Consider the following 15,440-nt stretch of genomic DNA (forward strand, 5'->3'; position numbering starts at 1 on the left):
CCTCTGTCCATGTCAGGAACTGTCCATAGCAGGAGCGGTTTGCTATGGGGATTTGCTCCTACTCTGGACAGTTCCTGATATGGACAGAGGTGGCAGCAGAGAGCACTGTGGTCAGACTGGAAAAGAACTACACAACTTCCTCTGTGGTCAGACAGCTGGAGGTACCCTGGATGGGAAACACTGCTTTAGTCTACAGAGCAGCGGTCTTCAACCTGCGGACCTCCAGATATTGCAAAACTACAACTCCCAGCATGCCCGGACAGCCGTTGGCTGTCCGGGCATGCTGGGAGTTGTAGTTCTGCAACATCTGGAGGTCTGCAGGTTGGAGACCACTGCTCTAGAGGCCGTCTCCTGCAGAGAGGAGAGAGATGGAAGGAGAAGCTCTTGTCAGGACATGCTGGGAGTTGTAGTTCTCCAACAGCTGGAGAGCAGCTTTGGCAGTAACAGGATTTACACATTTCCTGCTGCTTTATTGGTCTCCGCAGTTGCCGTCTGGCTTCATTCTGCTTCTCCCCCTCATAAGGATCATTCTACACATTTCCCGCTGTCACAATGTACAATTTCAGGCTTTACGCAACTAAAACTAAAGCTGTTACATTACATCGTCATGTCAAGATCTCTGCTAGCTGTCAGTGAATAGAAACATGCATTCTTATAAATGGGGGGAGATTTATCAAAACCTGTCCAGAGGAGACGTTGCTGAGTTGCCCATAGCAACCAATCAGATCGCTACTTTCATTTTGCAGAGGCCTTTTCAAAAAATGAAAGCAGCGATCTGATTGGTTGCTATGGGCAACTCAGCAACGTCTCCTCTGCACAGGTTTTGATCAATCTCCCCCAAAGGTTGGTCATTTATACAATATAAGGAGCTGAGGGTTTGTTACAATTGTATGAAGCTTGAATATAGTAAGTACTTAAAGGGGTACTCCGGTGGAAAACTTTTATTTTATTTAAAATCAACTGGTGGCCGAAAGTTAAACAGATTTGTAAATTACTTCTATTAAAAAATCTTAATCCTTCCGGGACTTATTAGCTACTGAATACTACAGAGTAAATTCTTGTCTTTTTGGAACACAGAGCTCTCTGCTGACATCACGAGCACAGTGCTCTCTGCTGACACCTCTGTCCATTTTAAGAACTGTCCAGAGTAGAAGAAAATCCCCATAGAAAACCTATGCTGCTCTGGACAGTTCCTATAATGGACAGAAGTGTCAGCAGAGAGCACTGTGGTCATGATGTCAGCAGAAAGCTCTGTGTTCCAAAAAGAAAAGAATTTCCTCTGTAGTATTCAGCAGCTAATAAGTACTGGAAGGATTAATAGAAATAATTTACAAATCTGTTTAACTTTCTGGCACCAGTTGATTTGAAAAAATAAAAAAAAGTTTTCCACTGGAGTACCCCTTTAAGAATGTGTTAGAAATAGCAAAGACAAGTTGCGGGGAGGTGCAGTAAAGCAGGTGCTTGGAGCACAGCTGACCAAATCTCATAAAATACCAGTCTGTGCTACATAACCCCGGGCACAGCATGAGTAAGACCATGTGTATCGACTATAATAGGGAGTATATTGGGGGAATGGATACAGGGGTCTCACCTTTCATTGATACTGAGATGTCTGCAGACCCTGCCCTGCGTGATCGGAAATGTCAGCCTACTGTAAGGGCCCAGTATGCCAATTGTTGAGTCATTTCCCCTTAAAGGGGTACTCCCGTGGAAAACTATTTTTTTTTTAAATCAACTGGTGCCAGAAAGTTAAACAGATTTGTAAATTACTTTTATTAAAAAATCTTAATCCTTCCAGTACTTATTAGCTGCTGAATACTACAGAAGAAATTATTTTCTTTTTTTGAACACAAAGCTCTCTGCTGACATCACTAGCACAGTGCTCTCTGCTGACATCACTAGCACAGAGCTCTCTGCTGACATCACTAGCACAGTGCTCTCTGCTGACATCTCTGTCCATTTTAAGTACTGTCCAGAGTAGGAGAAAATCCCCATAGCAAACATACTCTGCTCTGAACAGTTCCTAAAATGGACAGAGATGTCAGCAGAGAGCACTGTGGTCATGATGTCAGCAGAGAGCTCTGTGTTGCAAAAAGAAAATAATTTCCTCTGTAGTATACAGCCCCTAATAAGTACTGGAAGGATTAAGATTTTTTTTTATAGAAGTAATTTACAAATCTGTTTAACTTTCTGGCACCAGTTGATTAAAAAAAAAAAAAGTTTTCCGGTTTTCCGCCGGAGTACCTCTTTAAATGGGCACGGTCAGATTAAAAAACTTTTAGTATGTTGTGGATCTTGGCAAAACATTAACCTTTCTAATATACTTCATTTAAAAAAATGTATCTCCTCCTAGAAATCATGGCTTATAAAAAAATAAAAAATACCACTAGGGGTCCCCATTGTATTCAAAACATAATCCTGTCCGGCTGCAGCATCATCTTTGTCCCAGCTAAAGCACAGGCAGAGACAAAGTCCAGAAGGTGGGGACTCCTCTGTGCTCACTCCGGTCCTATCAGACTGCAGCAGAAAAATGGAGAGGAGGGGGTTACCGGGCAATTGGATGGAGAGACCCTGCACCCTGCACAGCACAGCAGACTCAGGGATGAAGTGAATACAGGGTGAGTGAGGGCGGGCTCAGTGCCTGCCTCGGACACTCCCTTTCCTGAGCAGTGGATGTCAGAATGAGTGAGCAGCAGAACAGAGGGATTTGTGAGCCAAATACAGAAGCTAGACACATAAAAAAAAGACATGTAGAGAATCTGCATGACCTAGTGAGTAACATATAGAAGCATTATATTTTTCGGTGATGTGACAGGTACACTTTAAGGTATCTTATGGTACAGATGAGTCTATAATTAAGATCATTACCGAAACGCGTTCAGCTTACTGCATGTTTGTCCATGGCATGTGGAAGTGGTTTTATCGAGATTAGTCCTGCTGGATTTACTATTGTTTTTCTACTGAAATAAAGTAAGAGTTGTGGCACAATGATATTTTGGCTCTCACTGCTGTTATTGAGCCCCTGAGAGTCCCCTCCATGGTTCTAGTTCTCATTCTCTCGGTTTCCGGGGGCAGGACCAGTGCTTGGCTGTTTGTTAGAAGTGCACACATAGCTTCTTCCTCTCTTAGTTGTCTAATCACAGCACAGGACATACTCTTTTCTACGCCATGACATAGTGCTGTTGAAAGTGCACTGAACTGTCTGGCACTGTGCTGAGGGAGGATATACACAGCCCACTGCTATAGATGGTATGGGGAGGGAGAAGAGGTTACTTATCCACTGGCTTTGCAAGTTGCTATGTAAGACAGAAATAACAGGTTACACTAAACACTGAACTGCTGCTGACATGAAAGAGAAGACTTGATTTACCTTTCATACACAGTGCAGATCCTCCGAAGGATGCAGACAGGCTAATAGTTTGCAGGTACACAGCCCAGACATTCACTGTCCTGCACATAGCAGTAGCTAAGCCCCACCCCTATTTCCTGTGTTCAGTTCTGGTCTCTTTGTTACTAGAGACAGGAACTAAGCCTAACAACAGTCAGTGAACAGCATATTGCAGAAAAGTGAGACACCTAGTGGACAAGAATTTAGAGTATTTTTCTGTTGTAAGGAGTAATTTATGTTAATGAGCACAAAGGCTAATACATGGAGGGAAGGTGTTTGAAATGACAGGGCTCCCAGAAATAAGGCACATAATTCAGTGCATGGCACAGACAGGGCTCAAGACATCTGTTTTTCACAAGGCACTTAATTCAAAATGGCCGACAAAAACAACATTCCCGGCACCACTAGTGTAAAGCAGGGGAAAGCAGCAGGGCCAATCCAGTGGTCTGCAGTCCAAGTCTAAACAGGAACCTAACCCAAAGTAGCTGTAGGAAGAGGCCTCATACAATATGGTGCCTGCCCATGTAGAAGAACCCTTTGGTGGCCTCACTAGAACAAAGTTGGGGTGTTTGTTCACCCGGGAGGATAATAATTGTGGTGTTTCAAGAGTTAAAGGGGTACTCCGCCCCTAGACATCTTATCCTTTGGATAGGGGATAAGATCTCTCCGCCACTGGGGACCCCCGCGATCTCCCTGCTGCACCCGGCGTTTGTTTAGAACGGCAGGTGCAGCCCTGGAGGCTCGTAACGTCACAGCCACACCCCGCTCGTGACATCACGGCCACGCCCCATTAATGTAAAGACTTACATTGAGGGGGCGTGGCCATGACATCATGAGTGGGATGTGGCTATGATGTCACAAGCCTCCGCCCCAATCACCAGTCACCTGGCATGGAGCGAAGTTTGCTCCGTGCATCGGATGTCTTGAGTGCCACAGCCGAGATCGTGGGGGTCCCCAGGGGAGGGACACCCGCGATCAGACATCTTATCCCCTATGCTTTGGATATGGGATAATATTAGGGGAAGAGTACCCCTTTAAATAATGACAATCTCAGCATCATATTACTCCGACTGACACCCCGGCTGAGGATGAAGTAGACGGGAGCGCGGTGCCCTGACAGCCATCTTGTATATTTGGTGTGGAAAGGCTTAAAGGGGTATTCCGGTGCTTAAACATCTTATCCCCTATCCAAAGGATAGGGGATAAGATGCCTGATCGCGGGAGTCCCTCAGCTGGGGACCCCTGGGATCATGTGCGCGGCACCCCGTTTGTAATCAGTGCCCGGATCGTGTTCGCTCCGGGTCTGATTATGGTTGACCACAGGGCGGGCGGCGTGTGACGTCACGCCTCCGCCCCCGTGTGAGGTCACGCTCCGCCCCTCAATGCAAGCCTACGGGAGGGGGTGTGATAGATATCACGCCCCCTCCCGTCGGCTTGCATTGAGGGGTGGAGCGTGACGTCACACGGGGGCGGAGGCGTGACGTCACACGCCGCCGGCCCTGTGGTCGCTGGTAATCAGTCCCGGAGCGAACACGCTCCGGGCACTGATTACAAACGGGGTGCCGCTTGCATGATCCCGGGGGTCCCCAGCTGCGGGACTCCCGCGATCAGGCATTTTATCCCCTATCCTTTGGATAGGGGATAAGATGTTTAAGCACCGGAGAACCCCTTTAATGGCTGTTTGCAGATTTGCCAGCTAAGTCTACTGTGTCCGGCCCGCCTAAAACGTACAGTGAAACCAGATGTCACCGACATGCCATCTAAGAGGGGAAATGGGGACAGAAATAACAATCCCAAAAATGATCAATATATAAAAAACAAAACACTGGTATTTATCCAGATAGAAGTGAAGCTGTAACCGGAGACGCGGCAGTGGTGGGGCATGGAGGAGACTCTCATATATATGGGATTTTTTGGAAACTTTTTGCCTCTGGAAGGAATGTGAAGCTTAGAAGAGTAAAGTACAGAAATATTCCAAAACATTTCCAAACGGTGATCGAAATCTCCAGCACGACATGTGAGAAAAGTGAGAAATGTTACTGAGGAACTGGAAACATCCTTTGGGGGCCTCCGAATAGTCTTAATGTAAACTCCATAGAGAATTCACAAGGAAGAATAAAGTTAAAAGGGTTTTCCAGTAATTAAAAACATGGCCGCTATCCACAGGATACGGGAAAAGTGTCTGATAACCGGGGGTCCGAACATTGGGTCCTTCTGTGATCCCCTGAATTGGGCCCTGGCTCTCGCAGTAGATGGCATGCACTTCATGTCTATGGGAGCACCCGAGTATCTGGAGCGTGTTCTGTCTACCGATCCATGCCGCAGCGAGAGTCGGGGCCCCCGTTCTAGAGATCAGACACTCACTCAGAAGCTCATTCAGCCTCAATGTAGAGACAAGCCCTTAAAGGGGTACTCCGCCCCTAGACATCTTATTCCCTATCCAAAGGATCGGGGATAAGATGTCTGATCGTGGGGTTCCTGCCCTGGGGACCCCCGCAATCTCAGCTGCAATACCCCAGACATCCGGTGCACAAACTTCGCTCCGTGCTGGATGACTGGTGATGCAGGGCAAAGGCTCGTGATGTCACGGTCACACCCCGCTCGTGAAGTCACTGCCATGCCCCCCCTCAGTGCAAGTCTGTGGGAGGGGGCGTGTCTCCCATAGACTTGAATTGAGGGGGAGTGGCTGTGACATCATGATCGGGGCACGGGCGTGACATCACAAGCCTCCAGCGCTGAACCCGACACTCTAAACGAACACCAGGTGCAGCACGGCGGGACCCCCGCCATCAGACATCTTATCCCCTATCCTTTGGATAGCGGATAAGGCTGCTTTCACACTATAAAATTCATCCGTTTTAAAGATCCGTTTGATGTTCCGTTATGAAAACCCTGAGAATCGGCCATTAAACGTCCGTTAGAAAATCCCATTATAGTCTATGGGATTTTTACATGATCCGTTTTAATCCGTTATAGTCCGTTATTAAGAACGGACGTTATTTGTGACGGGAGAATGAACGGAAGAAATAGTGCATGCACTATCTCTTCCGTTACTATCTTCCGTCACAAAATAACATCCGTTATTAATAACGGACTATAACGGATTAAAACGGATCATGTAAAAATCCCATAGACTATAATGGGATTTTCTAACGGACGTTTAATGGCCGATTCTCAGGGTTTTCATAACGGAACATCAAACGGATCTTTAAAACGGATGAATTTTATAGTGTGAAAGCAGCCTAAGATGTCTAGGGGCGGAGTACCCCTTAAACTGGTAACACCCGGCTGACCATTTACATTTCTGGGAGGAATAACAGAGGGACGGCACAACACAGAGCTGTGACTAAAGCTGCTCCAGAATTGTTGTTTCATGGGGAATAAGTATTTCCTAAAACAAGCAGGTCAGGAGAGGACAAAGGGGTTGTCCAGGAAGCTAAAAGGTGCTGACAAAACCCAATAGCCTTCCCTTAGCCTAAAGGGGACCGGCCATGTTGCAGGGGCATGTACCAAATTGTGGTAAAGCCATGTCTGAAATGAAATGCTCACAGTCATGGTGAGGATATGAAGTTAGAAAGTCTTCCCCGTCGGCTCTGTAAGTAGTCCACAGGGCAGGGAGCAATACTCACCTAGTCCTGTCTGCTGCGCTGTAATCATGCTTTATCATTGTGATTCGAAATGGATAATTAAGGCTTTATTTCTGGTGTGGAACAACGCGTTTCGAGGGGGCACCCCTCTTCGTTAGGTTGATGTACATGAACCTGACGAAGAGGGGTGCCCCCTCGAAACGCGTTGTTCCACACTAGAAATAAAGCCTTAATTATCCATTTCGGCTCTATGTCCATCCTCGGGCGTGCGCCTATCCGGCCACAAGTCGGATTTTCATCGGACATCTGGTTAGCCCTGCCAGGCAACCCAGATTCCACATCTGTCAACCTGTTCCTGATTGCTCGCAAAGCGGGACCGACGGCCGGCTGCCTCCCGACATACCTTCATTCAAAGCGCTAAACAGTGTTGTGCCTGCCCGCACAACACACCAAGGTGAGCATTATTCCAATTCTCCCTATAATTCACCTGTCACCTGCGATCTTCACCATTGGAGCGCCGCCTCTGTGTTCTTTCTCTCCCTGCTCTCTTATCATTGTGATTGACAGCTCTCATCTCCGCTCTGCTTCCTAAGCAGATGGAGCAGAGGGATGATGCCGGCCATGCCTGGGCTGTCAATCACATCTAGGGGGCGTGATTACAGCACAGCAGACGGGACTACTTACGGACCGGCGGGTAACACTCTCTTTATATCCATCCCTGCAGGCAGGAACGTTTCCCGGGGATGACGAGGAAGAAGCTTTCACCACATATAACTCATTACTACGCGTTAGATATGGTAAAATCCGATGACAGGTTCTCTTAAATACAACGTAATTCATGCCCCAGCGCCATGGCCCACCCCATTCGAGCTGTTGGGTTCAGTGAACACGTAATGGGAAGTAGGACACCCCGAAGCAAAGAAAGGTAATGGGGGAGATTTATCAAAACCCGTGTAGAGGAAGAGTGGTGCCGTTGTCCATAGGGCTGGGCGGTATGGCCAAATGGGTGTATCGCTGTATTTTTCTAACTTCTGGCGGTTCCACGGTATATAACGGTATTCCCCCCACCCTCCACCCCCAAATTTATTATCAGCCCAGCGCTGCGCTGTCCCCATCGGGGTATTACTCACGTCACCCACAAGCGTGATCCCTCAACTTACAATGGCCTCAACATACAATAGTTTCAACATACAATGGTCTTTTCTAGACCATTGTAACTTGAAACCAGCCTCAACATACAATGCTACAGACAGTCCAGATCTGTGAAACGTGTCAATGGCCAGAAGAACCGACCAATCAGAATGGGCAATTTACTGGTAAAACACCTGTATTACTGAAGCGTATGCACTGACTGATGTCTGGTAGCACCCCCTACAGTACAGGAGGTATTACATGTTCTGTACTCTTTAACTGTATTACTGAAGTGTATGTACTGACTGGTGTCTGGTAGCGCCCCCTACAGTACAGGAGGTATTACATGTTCTGTACTCTTTACCTGTATTACTGAAGTGTATGCACTGACTGGTGTCTGGTAGCGCCCCCTACAGTACGGGGAGGTATTACATGTTCTGTACTCTTTACCTGTATTACTGAAGCGTATGCACTGACTGATGTCTGGTAGCGCCCCCTACAGTACAGGAGGTATTACATATTCTGTACTCTTTACCTGTATTACTGAAGTGTATGCACTGACTGATGTCTGGTAGCACCCCCTACAGTACAGGGAGGTATTACATGTTCTGTACTCTTTACCTGTATTACTGAAGTGCATGCACTGACTGATGTCTGGTAGCGCCCCCTACAGTACAGGGAGGTATTACATGTTCTGTACTCTTTACCTGTATTACTGAAGTGTATGCACTGACTGGTGTCTGGTAGCGCCACCTACAGTACAGGGAGGTATTACATGTTCTGTACTCTTTACCTGTATTACTGAAGTGTATGCACTGACTGGTGTCTGGTAGCGCCCCCTACAGTACAGGGAGGTATTACATGTTCTGTACTCTTTACCTGTATTACTGAAGTGTATGCACTGACTGAAGTCTGGTAGCGCCCCCTACAGTACAGGAAGGTATTACATGTTCTGTACTCTTTACCTTTATTACTGAAGTGCATGCACTGACTGGTGTCTGGTAGCGCCCCCTACAGTACAGGGAGGTATTACATATTCTGTACTCTTTACCTGTATTACTGAAGTGTATGCACTGACTGATGTCTGGTAGCACCCCCTACAGTACAGGGAGGTGTTACATGTTCTGTACTCTTTACCTGTATTACTGAAGCGTATGCACTGACTGATGTCTAGTAGCGCCCCCTACAGTACAGGGAGGTATTACATGTTCTGTACTCTTTACCTGTATTACTGAAGCGTCTGCACTGACTGGTGTCTGGTAGCGCCCCCTACAGTACAGGGAGGTATTACATGTTCTGTACTCTTTACCTGTGCCAGGGTTACCTGCTCCTTAGGACACCAGGTGAGGGTGGCTCCATGTTACTTTGTTAGGACATTGTGTGTTCTGTACAGGACCCGGAAGAAGCTCCTGTCCTCTACATAGACCAGTGTTTCCCAAGCAGGGTGCCTCCAGCGGTTGCAAAACTACAACTCCCAGCATGCCCGGACAGCCTTTGGCTGTCCGGGCATGCTGGGAGTTGTAGTTTTGCAACAGCTGGAGGCTCCCTGCTTGGGTAACACTAAAATAGACAGTGGTTTACAGCACCCAGCAGATCTTTATTACTTTTATATGTAAGTATTTGCTTTATCTATATTAGTGATCTACTTATTTTTCTTTAATCCTCACTTTTTCCTATTTTTGGATGACATTTTGGTGCTTTTAGAACCAATTACCAGGTTTCCATAGAGTTCTGGTCTCAACATACAATGGTTTCAACATACAATGGTCGTCCCGGAACCAATTAATATTGTAACTTGAGGGACCACTGTACCTTGATGAAACGTACTTTACTAGATGTAGAGACCAATAAAATTCCAGACTAATGGATTATCCGGTCTGTGACCCTTCAGATCATATCCTCAATAGGCCCTCGGCATCTCCGCGGGATCATTTCCAATGCCAATATCTTATTTATTTATTTTTGGCCACATCGGAATAAAAGAATTTAATGGACCGTCGTAGAGGACACGTTGTATGAGACGAAGCACAGAGCGAAAAGAAACAAAACAAAAAAAAACAAAAAACTATTATTTTTTTTCCATTTTCTTAAAAAGGAACACATGTACGACCATCCCCAAAAAAAAGCAAAAAAAAATTGTCGGTCATACAGAAGTCATTGTTCTTCTTAACCAACAATCCCGAATTTCAATGGGAAATGATCACAGGGATAAATAATGGAGCCTCATTATGGAAAGTATAAGAGCGCCCTGTAGTCTAACGTTACAGTCAGAGCGCGCCGCCTGTTTATTTTTTTGTGACCGTTCCGGAAATATACGTCTCTAAAAAAGACTCTTGTTCCTCCCTTCAATTCATGAAAGGAGAAGTGTTAAATAACTTAGAGGAACGCAGAGACAAAACTCACCCCCCCCCCCCCCCTTCTTAGACAATTGGGGCTATAGGCACCGACATTCTTCTAAATCGGGAGACTTTACGAGACCTTGACACGTGGAGATCTCTGTCCTTAATATAACGTAACACGTATACCGTAAGAATTTGCTTTGAATTAGACATAAAGAGTTGTAAAAAGAAAAATTTGGGGATGTTACATTGGTATTTTGATGGGATTCTGTGCTAAATTAGGAAAAGGCGAATAGTTAGGGCAGTGTTTTTCTATTGGTGTGCTGCAAAACTACAATTTCCAGCATGGCCAGACGGTCTTCTCCTCCCCTTCTCCTCTTCATCATCATCAACTGGTGCTGCTAAAACTTCTCTCGATAAATCCTAGTTCAGTGTTTTTCAAACCGTGTGTCTCCAGCTGTTGCAAAACTACAATTTCCAGCATGGCCAGACGGTCTTCTCCTCCCCTTCTCCTCTTCAGCATCATCATCATCAACTGGTGCTGCTAAAACTTCTCTCGATAAATCCTAGTCCAGTGTTTTTCAAACCATGTGTCTCCAGCTGTTGCAAAACTACAATTTCCAGCATGGCCAGACGGTCTTCTCCTCCCCTTTTCCTTTTCTTCATCATCATCATCATCATCAACTGGTGCTGCTAAAACTTCTCTCGATAAATCCTAGTTCAGTGTTTTTCAAACCATGTGTCTTCAGCTGTTGCACAACTACAACTCCCAGCATGGCCAGACGGTCTTCCCCTGCCCTTCTCCCCTTCATCATCACCTGCTGCTAAAACTTCTCTCGATAAATCCTAGTACAGTGTTCTTTAAACGCTGTGTCTCCAGCTATTGCAAAACTACAATTCCCAGCATGCCCAGACGGTCTTCTCCTCCCCTTCTCCTCTTCATCATCAACTGCTGCTGTTAAAACTCTCCACCATAAATCCTGGTTCAGTATTTTCTGAATGGTGTGTCTCCAGCTGTTGCAAAACTACAACTTCCAGCATGCCCGGACAGCCGAAGGCTGTCCGTGCATGCTGGAAGTTGTAGTTTTGCAACAGCTGGGGGTGCACTGGTTGGGTAAGCCCTGCTGTACAGTAATATTGATTACTAATTGCCTTGCTTTATAAGTCACATCCCTCCCCCTTTCCTTTGTTCCACTTCTGAAATCCCCATCCCAGCCGTTGGCTGTCCAGGCATGCTGGGAGTTGTAGTTTTGCAACAGCTGGATACACACCGTTTGGAAAAACAACACTGAACTAGGATTTTACGAAATCCTAGTTATAGCAATGACAGTTGATGATGATGAAGAGGCGAATAAGAAGAGAAAACCGTCTGGGCATGTTGAGAGTTGTAGTTTTGCAACAGCTGGAGGCACGCTGGTTGGGTTAACACCGCGGTAGAGTAATATTGATTGCTAATTGTATCGTTATTTTAGTCACACTCCTCCCCCTCCCCCTTTAGTCCTGCCTTCTAAAATCTTTCTGATGATGAGGAGAAGGAAAGGAGAAGACCATCTGGGAATGCTGGGAGTTGTAGTTTTGCAACAGCTGGAGGCACGCCATTTGGAAAACATTGAACAATTTATTGAGAGAAGTTTTAGCAGCAGTTGATGATGAAGATGAGAAGGGAGGAGAAGACCGTCTGTTCATGCTGGGCATTATAGTTTTGCAACAGCTGGTTGGGTAAACTACACTGCTTGGGTAAACACTGCTTTACAATTCTGTTGATTGCTAATTTAATTGTTTCATTAGTCGAACCCCCCTCCCCTTCCCTTTTTTCCCGCCTTCTGAAATCTCTCTGATGAAGAGGAGAAGGGGAGGAGAAGACTGTCTGGTCATGCTGGGACTAGTAGTTTTGCAACAGCTGGAGGCACACTGGTTGAGAAGACACTGCTGTACAGTAAGATTTATTGCTAATTTTATTGATTGCTTAGTCACACTCCTTCCCCTTCTGAAATCTCAGAGAAGACTGTCTGGGCATGCTGGGAGTTATAGTTTTACAACAGCTGGAGACACACTGTTTAGAAAAACACTGAACTAGGATTTATGGAGAGAAGTTTTAGCAGCAGCAGTTGATGACAATGAAGAAAAGACCATCTGGGCATGCTGGGAGTTGTAGTTTTGCAACAACTTGATGCATCCTGGTTTGATAAACCCTGCTGGACAGTAATATTAATTGCTAATTATATTGTTTTATTAGTCACACACCCTCCCCCTTCCCTTTTGTCCCCCCCTTCTTAAATCCTTCTGATGAAGAGGAGAAGGGGAGGAGAAGACTGTCTGGGCATGCTGGGAGTTGTAGTTTTGCAACATTTTGATGCATCCTGGTTGGATAAACCCTGCTGGACAGTAATATTAATTGCTAATTATATTGTTTTATTAGTCCCCCCCCCCCTTCTGAAATCCTTCTGATGAAGAGGAGAAGGGGAGGAGAAGACTGTCCGGGCATGCTGGGAGTTGTAGCTTTGCAACATTTTGATGCATCCTGGTTGGATAAACCCTGCTGGACAGTAATATTAATTGCTAATTATATTGTTTTATTAGTCCCCCCCCCCCCCCCCCCTTCTGAAATCCTTCTGATGAAGAGGAGAAGGGGAGGAGAAGACTGTCCGGGCATGCTGGGAGTTGTAGCTTTGCAACAGCTGGAGACACACGGTTTGGAAAACACTGAACTACTAGGATTTATGGTGAGAAGTTTTAGCAGCAGCGGATGATGAAGAGAAGGGGAGGAGAAGACTTCATCTCAGACACAAGCGGTTACAGAAGCAGCAAGAGAGAGAGAGAGGGGGGAAAGTGAGCGACCCAGGAGACTGCAGAATATTTGGGATTCTTAATCACGTTGAGCACACACAGGACTCTTTTTAAATATTGACCTGCCCCATCTTCCCCCGCTCTCCCCCGAAACCTGCCTCCTTCCTTCAAGAAACCAAAAATTTAAGACAGATCTGACAAGTCCTCAAAGCTTCCAGCGAACTCCGCTCCGGAGTCCTTTCTAGAAACGCAACGCAAAAAATCCCAAAAACTAGAAATTACATTTTTTTTTATTTTTTTTATTTAAACATTCCTTAGGGGTCCTAATATATATTGTGAAAATAATATTTTGTAAAAAAAAAAAAATATATATATATAAAAAAAAAGGAGTTTCAAAATGTAATATTTAAAGTTACCGTAATCTGTTAGGTATTTATAGTGAAATTACATTTCTAGTAACAAAAAGTAGTTTCAAAATTGTGTATGTGTGTAGAAAAAAAAAAAAAAGTAGAGATTTTTTTTTCTTTTTTTTTTAAATTTATTTCTTTTTTCTTTTTCTTAAAATTTTTTTTTTCTTTTTATAAATACCAAGAAAAAGTTAAATCCTTTGCAGTGGAATAATCCGATTTTTGCCAAAGAAAGAAGGAAAATAAGCTTATGATTTTTTTAACGTGGAGATTAATTGTATAGATCAGTGGTCTTCAACCTGCGGACCTCCAGATGTTGCAAAACTACAACTCCCAGCATGCCCGGACAGCCGTTGGCTGTCCGGGCATGCTGGGAGTTGTAGTTTTGCAACATCTGGAGGTCCGCAGGTTGAAGACCACTGGTATAGATCTTCACCCATTCCCATGGAAACTATTGGAAATTTGTATATATAAATATATATATATATATATATATATATATATATATATATATATATATAAACTAAACGGGATGAGTATTTAACTCAATTTGCATATTCTCCTATATATATATATATATATATATATATATATATATATATATAAAACTAGTAATTTATTTATAAATTTTTTGCCATTTTCCTCTTTATTCTGAGATGGCAGCCAGTAGAACACGCGACGTTACGGTGAAGATGGCGCGAGACACCAGGACAGTAGCTGGGATATTCTCCTCAGGGTCTTGAAGGGGTAGTGGGAGCAGGAGGTGAGAGCCATGTTCCTTCTCTTTCCTTCCTTCGCTCTCGCACAAAGAACAAGGAGCTATTGACAGCAAACCAGCAAAAAAAAAAAAAAAAAAGAAATTTTTTTTTTTTAAATCCAGTTTTTTTTTTTTTTTTCTGGGACTGGTGTGTGATATAAAAAGCACGAGGACAGAGAGGGGATTCAGAACGCGCCCTGTGCCCTGCGCTGGCTGTTTAGGTAAAAAAAACTTCAGAGCTGAAATAACAGCGCGTCCTGTATGAACACATTTCTTTCATATTTAGGTTGTTATTGAAACTTTTTTTTTTTTTTTTTACTTAAGTAACCTTATTAGTAAAAAAAAAAAAAAAGAAGGGAGGGGGAGCGAGTAAGGGAGGGGGAGCGAGTTAGTAAGGCATCTCCTCAGGAGTGGACATGAGACCCTGGGGAGGAGGAAATAGGAAAAGCAGGAACAGGAACGATGGAGGGATAAAGGGCGGCGGGGAGGGGGGGGGCAGTGAGGGACCTTGGGGGGGACGCGGGGCAGTGAGGATTAGACAAATCTGGAGTGTATTGTGAGGCAGCGCGCCATGTGGGGAAAGGTCCAGCACGAATGGGAACAATGTGACAATCTGTTATGAAAAAAGGGGACGGCAAGGGGATTCAGAAGGCGGCGCACAAGGGAAGGGGAGGGGGTGACTAGTGAAACGATAAAATTGGCAACCAATGATACGGCAGTGTGTACCCAACCAGGGTGTCTCCAGCTGTTGCAAAACTACAACTCCCAGCATGTTGGACTTTATAGTAGTATATAGTATAGGTCAGTGTTTCCCAACCAGAGGTGCCTCCAGCTGTTGCAAAACTACAACTCCCAGCATGTTGGACTATATAGTAGTATATAGTATAGGTCAGTGTTTCCCAACCAGGGGTGCCTCCAGCTGTTGCAAAACTACAACTCCCAGCATGTTGGACTATATAGTAGTATATAGTATAGGTCAGTGTTTCCCAACCAGAGGTGCCTCCAGCTTTTGCAAAACTACAACTCCCAGCATGTTGGACTATA

At 45.0% G+C, this 15,440-nt stretch overlaps 1 protein-coding gene across 2 annotated transcripts in view; it reads right to left on the reverse strand.

The window, feature by feature from the left end:
• COL11A2 (collagen type XI alpha 2 chain) overlaps nt 1–644 on the reverse strand; it is a 161,876-nt gene extending 161,232 nt beyond the window's left edge. Inside the window, exon 1 of one of the 2 annotated variants that reach the window (XM_056539322.1) lies at nt 602–644. The gene's annotated coding sequence lies outside the window, so the exon portion shown is untranslated. The remainder of the gene's footprint in view (nt 1–601) is intronic. The other variant, XM_056539319.1, reaches the window with a different exon arrangement.
• Nucleotides 645–15,440: the final 14,796 nt, after the last annotated feature.

This window comes from Hyla sarda, chromosome 9 (assembly GCF_029499605.1).
Source record: "Hyla sarda isolate aHylSar1 chromosome 9, aHylSar1.hap1, whole genome shotgun sequence".
Classification (NCBI taxonomy): Eukaryota; Metazoa; Chordata; class Amphibia; order Anura; family Hylidae; genus Hyla; species Hyla sarda.